Genomic DNA, 14099 nt, shown 5'->3' with positions numbered 1-14099 from the left:
GAAAGTAGAAAAAAGCACACAAACACATAAACAGAGAGGTTACCTGAAAAGCAGAAATTAAGAGGACCAAGGAAAGATACGTTTGGAGCAGTTATTCAGCAGACTGCACAATTAAAGATTCAATTAAAAAATATTATCAATAAATTACCACTGTCAATACTAAGAAAAGATTTTATGGGGAAAGATTTTATGGTGAACGGGGGCACCCGCGGCGGGGTTAATAAAATTTATTATATAATTTTATTATAATTAAATTTTAATAAATAATCAAGTACTAAAATATCAACACATCACCAAGTTATTATTCATTATAATTTTACAATTGAAACTCATAAAAACAATCAAACAAAAGTTATTTGAACACAATCCAACATGATAAAATAAATATAACTAAAATAGTCAAGTTTTCACTTTTGGTACAAATATAATCACTAACGAGACCAATATGATTTATTCATCACAGTCCCCAAAAGAAGGAAAAAGTTGAATCTTCTGTAATCCTTTCCCTCAAAAAAAAAAAAAAAAAAAAAAAAATCGTCTGCAATATTCCAGAACAAAGAAATGCTACAAAGAGCGATGATACTTTTTGATTAACCATTAAAGAAGGAAAAGAAAAAGAAAAAAATTAAAGAGCAAAATGAAATAATTTCATGGGAGTCAGAAGTGCCATCAGATAGGAGCGAAAGACTTTAGAAATTTTATAATCACGTTAAAAAAATGATTTATCATTTGAACTATATGCTTCTGATCATCACCTGACTTCACAATCTCCCATGACTCGATTAATTCCTCGTCTAAAACAAGTATGAAAAAGTAGCCCTGTGTTATACCTTCTGGTTAATGAAGAATCAAACTTAAACGTAGCTAAAGTGAGAATCTAAAACGTAGCTTGAAAATTTTTTTCCCAAAAAAAGAGATTGAAAAAAATGGGAATAGAGTAAGAATAAAGTAGTATTGCCTCAGAAGGAAGGCAGTAGTGGTGTTGTAATCCCTGATTTCTCATAACATCACCACTGTAAATCATCATTACATATTATCTATAATTATATATATATATATATTTTTTGCGGGTGACGGGGCGGGGGTATACTCCCCCCGCAGCGGCCCCCCGCCCCCATTGCCATCCCTACCTACGAGTAGTAAAATTCATTAGCCTCTCCAAGATTTTAGTTTGCGTTTTTGCAAGTTTTTAAACATAAAACTTTTTTTAATTTATTGATTGGTTTGTGAGATTCCAATATTACTTTCGCTGCGTGATTTTTTGTGCTAACAGGAGCAAGTTATGTAACTCCAAATACGTATCAAAAACTGACCTTTGGAGAATGAACTTCATAGAGATATCCTTTCTGATGTGAAATAAGTTGCATACTGGCATTTGGAATGTAATTTTGGAGTTAAATGACCCTCTATAGGACTTTTCTGATATATTATCAATAGCTCTATTCTACCTTTATTAAGGTTAACTAAACTAGATATGGTGTTCATAGAAGCTTTGGGTGGCTTTCGATTTTGGAGCTGTTTAATTGCGGGTCTAATTAATTGTGGGTCTAATTTTGAGAGCTGATTAATGTTCAGCTCAGAATGTTTAATTTTTTATTTTTTTATTGTTTTTGTGGTTCTACGCTTACTGTCGAGCCCTTGTTTGCAGGCATTATTCAAAATTTACTCTATTGCAGATGCTTTAGACTAGTTGTGGTTTAATTCCATAATCCCATTAAGGCTTTGAAGGAAATATTTGAATGATTACTCTGCAGTTTTTTCTTGTTACATGCTTTGATCTCTCTTTTCAAGTCAGCTTATGGCCGGAATTGATAACACAACCCAAAAAAAAAAAAAAGATACAAAGTGACTACATTTGCTATACATTATCAGGGTGTAAACAAGTCTAATTAGATTCAGGTACTAAACCTTCCTGTGAACTTGAGCAGCTTGTTTGTTAATTTGAATGAGCCTAAAATTATATACAAAATTAGATTCAGAATATTAAGTTTTGTCATTCTTTCTTTGATGGCACGGGATATTTTAAGTATTCCTATCACTGCAGTGGCCTCGGAATCAGCTTTCAGTGGTGGTGGTAGAATTGTGGGTAAATTTCATACTTCGCTCCTACCAGAAAATGTGGAGGTCTTGTTACGTACTAGGGATTGGTTATATGGAGTAGCAGGTATGTTGTACTTGACCTTTTCATGTACATGATCTTGTATTTTACTGTTTTTAGTCACTTATTGAACTTTGCTTTTGATTTCAGCTTCTGAAGATGAAGAAGACAAAGAAAGACTGAGTATTGACTTTGCACCTATAGTTGCTAAAGTTACTAACCTTCATATTTAGGTAAGCTGTATATTTCATAATTTTCTGGTCTTCTTACTCTAGTGTTGATACTTTTGGCCAACATTAAATGTTTGTTTGACAACATTATTATTATAATTTTCTGTTAGTTTTGATGATGATGCAATACTTTTTTGAATGGTTCTTTATCATATTTATGTTACTCTGTTGTAAATTTGATAAGACCCATTGCACCGAAGCTAGCTAAATTTGTATGAATGGTTCAGCATGTAATCTCTGGTTTGATGATGTTTCTGTTCTAAGTTTCTTTTTCCGGATAATGTGTTCCAGATTGATGCTGCAATTGATAGAAGAATATCAGAAAGCAGGCTTGCTGGTCGTATGGCATTTTAGGTTTGGTGGCCTAGTGTTAGAAGTTGGAGACCTTTCTGGTTGCAGCTCAAGAGTTCATCAAGTCTTAAATTAAGATTTGGTCGAGCACCTCAAGTGATACTTCCTGCTCAGTCTAAACTCTCTGTTCCTGTTGTATGTTTAGGCCAGAAACCTTCTAAGATAAATTTGTCATTCTCAGCACCATTCCTATCCCAACTCCACTCGACACTGCAGCCTAAGCTGCTTCTTTACCATCAAGTCGCTCAATTTTGCGGATAATTACCCTACTAGAGAGGTTCTTCAAATATTTCAATTCTTCAATTTGATGACTGTGTCTTGATCAACATTAAAAGAATCTTAATATTTGAAAACAAGACAGCTGCCCTATCCTTGACAGCATTTTAAAATTGGACTCGATTGCACAAAAACCAAATTGCCTCTGGCTTTTCAAAATCCTGAATTGATCTGGAAGCTCTCATAGCGAATTGCATAGAGAGGACTCTTTAATCCTCAAAAGTCTCTAATTTGTAAAGCTAGTAAACAGAGACTGGCAAAGTTATGATTGTAGTATTTGACAGATCAAGATATGCTAATTGAGGTTGGCAACTGCATTGCATAATACCTCCCTATGTCAAGATAAAAACACGCGAAACTTGCAAGTAATCACAGCATCAAGGGTACTAGTCGCCAAAAACAATGTTCTACAGATATCTCCCATCGAACATTTCTAACCGTAAATGTCATTTCTCTAAATGATTAAAATGCAATCTAGCAATTTCTTTTGACACAAGATGGAAGATAATTTACAAGATCACATACTTTACAATGTGCTAGTATATTGTAATACTCGTCCACTTTTACATCTAGCAATAATGTATTCTTCAGCAAAATGTCAGAGAAAATGTATAGCATCATGAGAATAATATACAGAACTGAAGACAGTATTATTGAATACACAGAATTGAAGAAATCCTAAATACAAGTGTAGACTAGAGTTTCCTTGGAATATGGTCAATCTCTAAGTGCGAAATCTGGGAACACACCACACTCATAGACAGGGTAGTTGCTCTTGTGGCTGCACCTTCTGTTTAAATCAAAAGATGCACATTCTACAGGGTGTCATCTGATGGACTGGTCAAATGGTCATTTCTCAAGCTTTTCAAATGTGCCAACATAGATTCCTTTAACAGATGAAAGCTTCACAATTCGATCAGGCTATATCTCTATAAAACGACAGACAAGCCTCATTCGCAGCATTTGTCATCTGAATGGAGACAAATTTAGTTTCTAAAAGGCCTCAAGGGAATTCAATCTCCACCAGTTGAAGTGCAATAGTAGACAAACTACAGAAAATGGAAGTAGCAGATCCAGAAAGTATATCCATGATTATGAGAGGAAGGACATACCACGACTCAAAAATCCAACCGGTAGCTTTCCCATGTATTGGCTTATCCATAGCTCTGTTCTTTACCTGGTAAACATTGGTGAAAACTCACTGCTTTAGACAACTTTAGAATAAATGGCAACTTATAGAGACATTGCCGACTCTATTAATTGTGAAAGTCTGAAGAAAGCACAAAGAAATCAGCAGAAGTGATGAAAATCAGATAAATTTTCTTGAATCAGAAAATCTTCATCACAAAGATAATTGTACCTCATGCATGAGAATCCCTGTAGCAAACCAGAATCATCTTTGATGCAGCTTCTTGGATAGCTCTAATCCTCAAGAAAATCTGTCATTGTCAGCTTCATATTTTCTTACAAACGGTAATCCTTTGAGGTGGTTCATATCTTCTAGTTTCATATATTTTTTTCTAATTTCAGTATGTTTTACAAACGGTCTTTAACTTTGCCCATTCATCATACTTAAGATCCTTGCAAAGGAAAAATAACTCACCAAGTCAGGCATAGAAACTCTTTCATCTAAAGACTGCCATCCACATGGATTCTACTGCTAAAATGGTTGATCTCTCATCTTAGAAATTCACTTCCTAATTGAATGTTATCCATCAGCTCATACACTCTACATGTCGAACTCCTCCTCTCCTATGCAAAAAATTTGACAATCTTCATAGTCCAATACCTAGTTCATTTCAGAGACACAATGATAAATAACTCATGATAGGCTGGAGAATTTCATGCAACATTGAGATGAGCAGAGGGAGAGTACTAACCATGGCATGTTTTCCATCAGCCATCTAATAGTCCTGAATTAGCTGCCCCATCACTAGATTTAGAGAACAGCTTGTGCTCTTAGCTTTTCATACACAAAAAAAATTTGAGAACATGTTTTCCGACCATTCTTCAGATTTCCAGCTCTCAAACAACTGTATAACAAAGCAGAGTTGCATTAGAGAATTAAGAACATAAAAGAAAGCAATCTTCCTGTAATATTGTACGACAGGAACATAATGTATTACAGGATAAGAGCTAACTCCACAACTAAGAGATGAACCACATCAAATATTCTGGTTTGCTAACTATAGATAAACAAGTAATTTCAAGGACCAGCAATAAATTACTGTAGACCCAGTGGGAATAAAATAAAATAAAAGCAGATTGCCTAATTATGACCCCAAGTAGCTCTATATGGAAGATATATCATGGAATTGCTTGCACTGCTTGACTATTCAACCATGTGACAAGCTTCAATATTTCTTGACATTTAAAGGATTAATAACCGAAAAAGTTGCCTAAGAGGAATACATAAAGTGGTGCCTTTGGGGGGAGGGTCTGAACAGGGGTTTCCAAAAGAAGAAGTATTCATGATGTTTGTGAATTTGATTATCCAGAACCTCATAAGCTAGTCCATTAAATTGCCTTAAAAGTCAAAAAAACTTTTTGGAATCATAAAATTTTCATCAGAAAGAAGAGTTTACCTCATGTATGAGAATCCCAGTAGCCAAGCAGAATAATCTTTGTTGCAGCATCCTGGAGAGCTCCAAGCCCCCAAGAAAATCTATTACACCCTTAGCCTTCAATATTATACCATGGGTTTTACCAATGGTTCATTCTAGACTCTCAAACTAGATGTAGTATTGCCTACAATATAAGAAAAGATGCTATCAGATCAAAAGCTGCACAATAATTGAATATAGCAAAGGGAAAGCATTAAAGCCATCCTGAATTGAATCTAAACCTTCTCCATATAAGGAAGGAGAATGAGTTCCCTTTGAGAGAGCCATGCTGGATCCATTTGACGTAAACAAGCCCTTGCCAAGAAAACAGCCCCTCCTTTTTGCAAGTCCAAGAATGTGTAGGTATTTATCTGTGTCACCATATAACAGGAAGCTGTGATAGCTGAAAACTTTTGTTCCAAAATTTCTGTGCCCATATAAAGAAAAGATCATACATGGAAAAAATAAAAAATAAAAGCAGAGACACAAAATAGGATGGTTATCAAATACTTTGTCAGACAAAGCAAAATAGTCATTACAATTTTCCAATGTAGTGAAAGATGGGTTTCTGCAGCATTTGATGCCACAGCAGAAATGGCAAACGAAATAAAGCCACACTACTTCCACGAATTAACAGGTTAACTTCCCTGAGATCCTGAAAGGGAGCTGGAAGAGATGATTTACCAGAACCATATAAAGCCCAAACCAGTGTTATCCTTATCACTTGAAATATTGACTTTTTTCAAGTTCATAACTTTAAAGGCTAACAATCTCCCAGTACTATAACAATTTGTTCGAAGAAAGTAACATATAGGATCATGTTGAAAATCATGCTAAGTTTAGAATCTCCATGGAAGCATAGGGAATTCAGTTTACTTCATGAAATGCATTCTTTAAAAAAAAAACAGTGAGGAAAAAGCTCTTACTTTCAGCTATAAGTGAAAATCCTGAGCTGAATGGAAAACACTGGTAGAAAATGTCACTTTTTCATTATGTTACAAATCTTTTACTAGAAAGATACGCAAAAGAATGTATGCTTACATGAGTCGCCAAGCTTGTCCACAGTCATTCTCACGTAAAACATTCTTAAAACTTCAAAGTAATAGTGGTGTTAGTTGGCTACTTCAATTGTCAATCCTTACAATCTCACATGCACATTACTCGTGTCGAAATTTCAAACTAGAAATATGCAAGGATGAATAAGTAAATGCCAAAATAAAAGAGTAACCATGAAGATTGACTCTAAGGAGTTAATGGCAGGCTGAAGTAGCTTCTGTAGTTAAATATTTTTGACATAGAGGATCACTCATACAAAATTTACCATTTATAGAATTTCAAAAGACACCAACGCAATCTAGGAATTTGTTTGAGCTAAAAGCAAGACTTAAACTAGTCTGAAACCTTCACCACTGCATATAGACCAAATTTGAATTAACAATTCACTGAAATAATCGACGATGCAAATGTAAAAAACAAATGGAGATAAAGGATAGATATGGCATACTAAATGCATAAGCAAAGTAGAAAGAAAAATAAGATGATCAAATTTGATCAAACATACTTTGGTGGATGCTGAAAAGTTAGCATTATTCATAGCAATGAATTTGCAAACTTTATGTTGCACACTATAAACTGCAAAATTTCGAAATTATTAGCTGTAAGAATGACCTGTAGTTACTATTTTCAAACATAAGCTATGATAGCTGAGAAAGGTTTTGGATAACCATAGCTAATACAACAATTATGTTTTCCGACCATATTGCAATAAATTTCAAAAATGGTCTCACAAAATTTCTCTCGTTAACAAAGTTCCAAATAATGTTAATCCTTTTAACATGTTGAAAGACACAAATATTGGAGGAAGTAAAACAAGGTAGTAGATCACAAAGGAATATCTGGAAAGTGCTAATTCAGGGAAAAAAGATCACACAAACATAAATGGAAACATTACCTAGAAAGCAGAAACGCACAGGACGAAGGAAAAATAGTTCGCATCAATTATTGAGTAGAAGTTAGGCTGCACAAATGAGACTTGATTAACAAATATTATCAATACATTTCAGCTGTAAATACAAAGAAAAGATTTTAAGGGAAAAGAAATATAGATAGATAGAAGAAGCAAAATTAATTGAAAAAACTGTGAAGTAGTAAGACAGAGGAATACCTAGTAGCTTTAATTGGGGAAACTGACGTTATTCATGAGCTTCAAATGGGGATTAGCTTCTAATTTGCTAGTCATCAATTTCAATTTCGGGAATGTGGCAGATCTTCGACCACTCAGAATTGGATTCGGTGGTGCTGCTACTGCTGCTCTCTGGTTTACATCTTTCCCCTAGAAGGGGACACCAGCGAATCTGCAGCCTTCTTAGTCTGGTGAGGCTTCTCATAGATTGGTGAGAGGGTAAATTCTCTAGCTTTTCACAATTCCAGAGCCAAAGTTGTTCAAGTGACGAAAGCTTCCCAAACCAATCGGGCAATGATTTCACTCCAAAACCATTTAAATAAAGAGTTGTTAGGGCAGAGAGGCGCTGAAGTTGCTCGGGCAGAGATTCCCAATGAGACCGTCCGTGCAGATTTAATTCTGAAAGGGAGGGGAAGTAGGGGTGCGGTGGTGGGAGAGCATCAGAGAGGTATAGGAAGGAATGCAACTCTGTGGTTTTTGAGAATGGTCCAATCGATAAGGTTCTCAAGCTTGTAAGAGAACAAAGCTTCTCCTGGGGCAAGTCCGTTAATTTGGGACAACGTGCTATGTCCAGGGTAGAGAGAGAAGGTGTTCGGGTTAAATCAATTGGAAAGGAGATCGGGGCAGCTGTATACTTCCAATTTCTCGAGAGGTAGAGGAGGAGGAGGAGAAGCAGCGGAGAGGGAGGGCGAAGAAGTGGAATCCCACTCTGACTCAGATAGCTGGGGGATGGACAAGTGGGTCAACCCATCGCAATAGTAAATTTTTAATTCTCGCAAGGGCAGTGAGGTACTTGTCTCCTTGGGGATTGAAATTGACTTGAGTGAATTGCAAAATCAAACAAGTAATTTCTCTTTTTTTTTTTTTTCAAAACGTTAGGATCATTTTCATTCCAAAGTGTAAACCACACAGTACGAGCAAAGGCTCGAAATATCTGTACAAACCAGTGCTCAAAAGCACTGAGGAACAATCCATTCCTCATCCACTATAATGCCAAAGGCATGATGACTTAAACATTTACTTCTTTCTATTCTTTCATCCCTAACATACCTAAACAAGCACATGCGAAACATTCACTGCAAGTTAAGAATGTCCTCTATCAAAGTAGCTAAACTGCTGTTGGAGGGGCACCTATTTTTCATCTGTCTCATCAGATCTTGGTTATGGAAATGAATCGCAATTCTGCTCCATCCCTGCTCTAGAGCTTTACACAGAATCAGTTTTATGGCCACTGCATCATTAATGGTTCTGTCACCCAAACTTCTCTCTCTAAGTGCCCATTCTGCCAGGAAAGTGTTTGGATGCCTCCTCACTCTGACTCCAATCCCCAAAGGGACTTTCCCAACCTGACTCTCTGTTGCCACCTCCAAAACAATTGTGTCTGCTTCTTCTAGCTCCTGGAAAGGTTCTTCAATGATGGGAGTTGTTTCTCCTGTGCTTGGCCTAGTTATCCTACTTAAGCTTCCCTCCTGTTCCAACCACTCCTTATGGGCTTTACTTATAGTCCTAGCTGGTAGACAACTGCCTTTGTTTTCAAATTCTTTTTTGTTCCTCTCTTTCCACACCTGCCATAAAATGTTTGCTGTCAGACCAATATGCTCCAACCCTCTTGGCCTTCTCCTAGCTTCTGATACTGTGAACCACCATCGTTTAAAGCTCCCCTGCTGGTCCACCACACCATCTCACTTTATTGGAGCAACCTTCCAGACCTCCTGTATGTGTGGGCAGCTGAAGAATAAATGTTCCACTGACTCCTGTTCTTCCCTACACATTCGACACACTGGATCTCCCAACCTTGTCTTCCTATAGATTTCAGCTCGCACTGGTAGTGCACCTGTTATGCATTTCCAGATGAAAATTTTAATCTTATGTTTAATGTTGAGCTTCCATAATGTTTTCCACATTTGTCTGGCTGCCTGACCTCCTTCTCTGATGCTTGAACCAGCGGCCTCTACTTGTTCCTTTTCAGCTTCATTTCTCTCCTTCATAAGGAATTGATAGCCTGAGCTGACCGTATACTGCCCCCCTACATTATGCTGCCAATAATAACAGTCCTCTCTCCCAGACAGACTTAAGGGGATGTTTAAGATCTTCTCAGCATCCTCATGATTGAAATACTTAAAAATGGTGTTCCTATTCCACCTCTGTTGGTTAATTAACTCATGCACCATCTTACATTCAGAGTTTAGAGGTCTTGGAGTAGTTGGCTTCCCAGAACTGGATCCAGGAATCCATCGATGACCCCAGATACTTGTACTCCTCCCATTGCCAATCCTTCTAATCATGCCTTGGTCAATTAAGTTTCTGGCTCCTAGTAATCCTTGCCAGAACCATGACGCATTCCTATAGGTTTTGCATGAAAAGATGGAGTCTTTGGGGAAGTACCTAGCTTTCAGCACTTTACTAACCAGAAGGTTCGGTTTAGTGATTATCCTCCAGATCTGCTTCCCAAGCAAGGCTTTATTGTAAGTTTCAATGTCCTTGAATCCCAGGCCTCCTTCATTCCTCTTCATTGACATTTTCCTCCAGGAAACCCAATGCATTTTATTCTTGCCATTTGTTTCTCCCCATCAAAAGTTGGCCATCAGAGAGCTGATGTCTTTACACATCTTTCTAGATAGTTTGAAAGCAGACATGGCATAAGTAGGCATTGCCATTGACACTGCCTTGAGGAGAACTTCCTTACCTGCATTACTCAGAAACTTATTCCTCCAGTCCTGCATCTTTCTTCTTATATTTTCCTTGATGAACCCAAAGATCTGATCCTTAGTCCTGGCAATCACCATTGGCAGCCCCAAATATTTGCCTTGTTTCATCTCTGCCATTCCTCCTAAGGAGCTGCACACTTCACTTCTCAGCTCCCTCGATACATTCTTGCTGAAGAAGATAGCTGATTCATCCAAGTTGACCAACTGTCCTGATGCCTTTTCGTATGTTCTGAGAATCTTCATGATTTCAGTAGCTTGCCTGGTGTTGGCTTTACAAAAAATTAGTGAGTCGTCAGCAAAGAAAAGGTGAGTGATGAGAGGACCTTGCCTGCTGATTCTCAGACCATTTATGTCCTTCCTCTCCTCTGCTTTCTTCAAAAGGTTGGAGAATCCTTCTGAGCATATCAGAAATAAGTATGGAGACAGAGGGTCTCCCTGCCTTATTCCCCTTTCTGGAGTAACAAAACCTTTAGATTCCCCATTGCAGTTGAAGGAATAAGTTACTGAACTCAAGCAGCTAGTAATCCAGTTGATCCATCTTGCACAAAAGCCCATCTTCTGCATCATAGCTTGCAAAAAATGCCACTCCGCTCTATCGTAAGCTTTGGCCATGTCAAGCTTAATTGCCATAAAACCTTCTTTCCCTTGTCTTTTATTTTTGAGGTAATGCATATACTCATGTCCTAGGATTACATTATCTAAAATTTGCCTATCTGGGATAAAGGCTGCTTGGGTGTTGCTAATGCATTTTCCTAGAACCTGTTTCATTCTATTGGCCAAAATTTTGGAGATGGCTTTGTAAATAACACTACACAAGCTGATGGGTCTGAAGTTCTTCAAGCAAGAAGGGTGCAAAGTTTTGGGAATGAGGGAAATAACCGTGTGATTTATAGATTTTAGCATGTGGCCTGAACTGAAAAAGGCTTGAATGGCTGGAGTAAGATCCCCTTTGATAATGCTCCAAAACTTTTGAAAGAATAAGGGGGACATGCCATCCTGACCTGGGGCTTTATCAGCCTGCATGGAAAAAATAGCTGACTGAATTTCTTCTTCCTCTACTGGTTTAGTCAAATTTGTATTCATTTCCTGAGTAATAGAATGGGGAATACCCTCAAGGATCTCTGACATCTCATTCCTTCCTCTACTTGTAAACAATTCTCGAAAGAACCCAGAAATTTCTGAAACTATTTCTTCTTCACTTTCAGCCCAAGAGCCATTCTTCCTCTGCAGTTTTCTGATTCTATTCCTAATCCTTCTTCCCTTCACCAAGGTATGGAAATACTTGGTGTTTTTATCTCCTTCCCTGAGCCAGTCAAGTCTAGCCTTTTGGCTCCAGAATTTCTCCTCCTCCTGATATGCTTCCTTAAGCTGGTGTTTAAGCTCAGTCATCTTCTCCTTCTTACTGGGATCCTCAGATCTACTTAAGGCCTCCAGTCTTTCCTTTACCTCTACAATTTTCCTTTTAGAGTTTGCTGCAAACGTGTTCCTCCATTTTAGTAACTCAATTCTACAGTTCCTGATTTTCCTGATTCCTGATTCTTGAACAAGTAATTTCTCAAGGGACTCAAGACCAACCAAACGTTGAGTAGCACTATTGTCAATACAAGTGTGTGGTTGGCTCAACTCAAGCACTGTTTGGGAATTTGGACCTTCTAAAGTTTGAGGAACATCAGACGGAAAATTCAAGAATTGGGTCAAATCATCACAACTTCTTAACTGGAGATGTGCAAGATTTGGATTGTTTTGAAATAACACATTTGGTAGCTTGGTGAACCCATTCACAAACGAAAGGCAAAGAACAGTGAGAGTGCTAACTCCGCTGCTGCGAATATATTCCATTACTGCTGACCCATTCTTAGTCGACTCGATGTGCAATTTCTTGAGACTTGGAAAATGACTTGGAAAAGTTGCTAGTTCGCGGCAATTTTTAATCTCTATCGTCTCAAGGACAGGAAATACCATCAATTCTCTATCATGAACTTCTGCTTCCGTCCATTCAGTCAAATTGTGCGCGTACCTTAGAATGAAATGTTCAAGTGCTGGAAACAATTTTAGGGGACTTTGACTGCCGCTTCCACTATGTATGGTCGATTCTCCATAAAAAGAAGGTCCTATGCTTGTTATGCCATCAAGACTTTCCAAGTGAAGAGATCTGAGGGAGGACATGTGCCCAAGAGTTGGTAACTCTTTGCAGTTTGTGCAATTTCGCACTTCAAAGTGCCTCAAATTCACCAAATTCGTGAAATTTTCTGGAAACTTTGTTAATGATTTGCAACCTTCAACTCTTAATGTCTGCAAATGATAAAGTCGACAAAGAGAGTCTGGCATTATTTTGATTGAAGGTCTTGATAAATCAAGGTACCGCAAATGAGTTAGCTTCCCAATTGATTTAGGAGGCTCCAAAAGCCATCCGCTCATATCTGTCCATTTTTATGCTTTCCATCCCCATAAAAACTAATGTTTTTAAACTCGGACCGGCCAGCGAACCGGAGAGGGATCCGGTTCGCAGTTCGACCGGTCGAACCGGCCGGCTCAATGGTTCTCTATTTTTTTTTAAAAATCTGATTATTAGTATTTTATTTAAATTAAGTAGAAAACCGCCGGTTTACGGTTCAAACGGTTTTTAACGGTTCATACGGTTCAATCGATTTTTAACGGTTCACACGGTTCGACCGTTTTTAACGGTTTTTCATTAACTTCCGGCTTTGGTATTAGACCGGACCGGTGACATGTCCGGTTCGCGGTTCGACCGGTCAAACCGGCAGGTCCGGTCCGGTTCTGAAAACATTGATAAAAACTTCGGGGTCTGGCAACGTGTTAAAATGAATCAATGCATAAGTACAGCTAGTTTTGGAGTTTAGGGGAGAGAGAGAAGAAAAATTAGTTAATGACACAAAAAATGATAGGAGATGAGAAGCAAGAGATTAGAGAGCTTTTAAATCTTGTTTTTAGAGTTCAAGAGATGAAAGAAATGGTTTGGTAAATTTAATGCTATCCTATTTTATATATTTTTGAGGCTAAAAGTTGCATTTTGGTTACTCTAATCCATTTCTCACCAATTGGACACTTTCTTAACTGTGGCTCCAAAAGCCATCCGCTCATATCTGTCCATTTTTATGCTTTCCATCCCCATAAAAACCAATGTTTTTAAACTCGGACCGGCCAGCGAACCGGAGAGGGATCCGGTTCGCAGTTCGATCGGTCGAACCGGCCGGTTCAACGGTTCTCTATTTTTTTTAAAAATCTGATTATTAGTATTTTATTTAAATTAAGTAGAAAACCGCCGGTTTACGGTTCGAACGGTTTTTAACGGTTCACACGGTTCGATTGATTTTTAACGGTTCACACGGTTCGACCGTTTTTAACGGTTTTTCATTAACTTCCGGCTTTGGTATCAGACCGGACCGGTGACATGTCCGGTTCGCGGTTTGACCGGTCAAACCGGCCGATCCGGTCCGGTTCTAAAAACATTGATAAAAACTCAAAATGGAAACTTGACCTTTCTTCTCATGTCTCCTCTCTGTCGATGCTTATATTGTGCAGACAAAGTGGTTTGTCTACTAACAGAGACAATAACTCACATCCACTCATTGACCAACCAAACAATGAGATTCATTGAATTGGTGGTATCTTAAAGTTTGGTATAGCTGA

The 14099-nt window shown here is 37.9% G+C and overlaps 1 long non-coding RNA gene and 1 other non-coding gene across 3 annotated transcripts; both read right to left on the bottom strand.

The window, feature by feature from the left end:
• Positions 1 to 661: 661 nt before the first annotated feature.
• LOC113767228 lies at positions 662 to 764 on the bottom strand. The gene has a single exon (XR_003467946.1). It is a non-coding gene; the product is annotated as a small nucleolar RNA snR60/Z15/Z230/Z193/J17 (small nucleolar RNA).
• Positions 765 to 3414: 2650 nt separating this feature from the next.
• Positions 3415 to 8500, bottom strand: LOC113765632. Of its 2 annotated transcripts, XR_003467749.1 has the most exons (8): positions 7723 to 8500; positions 7510 to 7575; positions 5801 to 5929; positions 5541 to 5703; positions 4836 to 4988; positions 4316 to 4744; positions 4068 to 4132; positions 3415 to 3925 (listed from the first exon to the last, which is right to left on the bottom strand). It is a non-coding gene; the product is annotated as an uncharacterized LOC113765632 (long non-coding RNA). The 2 variants fall into 2 exon arrangements; XR_003467750.1 differs by lacking the exon at positions 7510 to 7575.
• Between the last annotated feature and the right edge of the window lie 5599 nt (positions 8501 to 14099).

Source organism: Coffea eugenioides, chromosome 3, assembly GCF_003713205.1.
Source record: "Coffea eugenioides isolate CCC68of chromosome 3, Ceug_1.0, whole genome shotgun sequence".
Classification (NCBI taxonomy): Eukaryota; Viridiplantae; Streptophyta; class Magnoliopsida; order Gentianales; family Rubiaceae; genus Coffea; species Coffea eugenioides.
This window is presented reverse-complemented; position numbering and strand designations above follow the sequence as displayed.